Raw genomic sequence first — 1,257 nt, forward strand, 5'->3', positions numbered from 1 at the left:
GAACTTTTCCTTTAAGGAGTCTGAAAAGGAACGAAAGAGACTACTCTTCAAATCTAGATAGAGGGATTACCAAACCAATCGCAAAACTGCAGAATACTTTTAACGGTACGGAAGTCAATCTTCCCGAATGTTGTGTTCAGTGCATTGTGATCGATAGGGCGGCAGAAACGGCTTCCTATGGATAAAGAATATAGCCTATTTTGGTCTCCCAATATATACTCGACAGTACATGGGAGCACAAGTCTGTACTAGCACTTGTCGTCTCAAAGAGGAGGAATCACCCAACCAACAATGAAAGTGATAGTTACCATGTTTTACAATGCCAGAATACGTCTCTAGCCTAGACTTCTAGATGTTGTGCGTTAGGTTCCAAAACGTTTTTATGTTCATTGAATTTATTTTACAGTTGATCTTTCTTAAGAAATTTTCCTTTCAGGTTCACCGCATGATGTAGATATACAATTCCTAAAATGCAATCTAAGATGATAAACAATTGTTTAATCTTCTTTTTGCAATGAAAATCCTAGCTACTAAAGAAAGAGAGGTGATATTCTTTCAACATAGAGCAGAGAGCACACACTAGATGCACTGTCCTAAATCAAACCAACAAGCAGTCTAAATGCAAATGCACATGCATGTATTTGTTTTCAACTTTCTTAATGTGCGAATGACAAGAAGAATGCTAAGTACAAATCTGAATTATCTTTTCAAAGCGACAATACTAACAAATTTCTCTTCAAAAACGAAAGGAAGATAATGATGACACTTTGCTATTTTGAATTGAAAATTTCTTTCGACACTTGAAAAACTACTATTTCAAATCAAATACAAGAGTAACTGTATAATCGACCATCAAGAACTATAGAATCCTTTTCTTTGACTGAAAACGACACTTGCGACACTTTCAAATCAAAAGACGACAATTTGATTATGCTACTTTTTGTAAGTAAGAGAACTGTAAATGGCGCACAATACATAAAAACATTCACAATTATTTTTACTATGGAGGCGGAATCATGCAAAGGGAGGGAGTTTTCATGGTGGTATACTGATCACAGACAACAAAACTCCTGAATAAAGCTGAAGAGAGTGAACATAGAAACCAAAATTTGAGAGCAGAAGAGGTCTTATCTGATCAGCGCACCTGCAACACAGGGAAAGTGCGATGCAACACACCTACTGCACACAGGAGGTGCGATGCATCTAGATTCCCAAGTGGAGAAAGTGCGATGATCCAGGGACAAGACTTCAACTTGG

The sequence above is a fragment of the Pinus tabuliformis genome, chromosome Q, assembly GCF_031772625.1.
Source record: "Pinus tabuliformis cultivar Carrire ecotype Pingquan chromosome Q, CPIR1, whole genome shotgun sequence".
NCBI lineage: Eukaryota > Viridiplantae > Streptophyta > Pinopsida > Pinales > Pinaceae > Pinus > Pinus tabuliformis.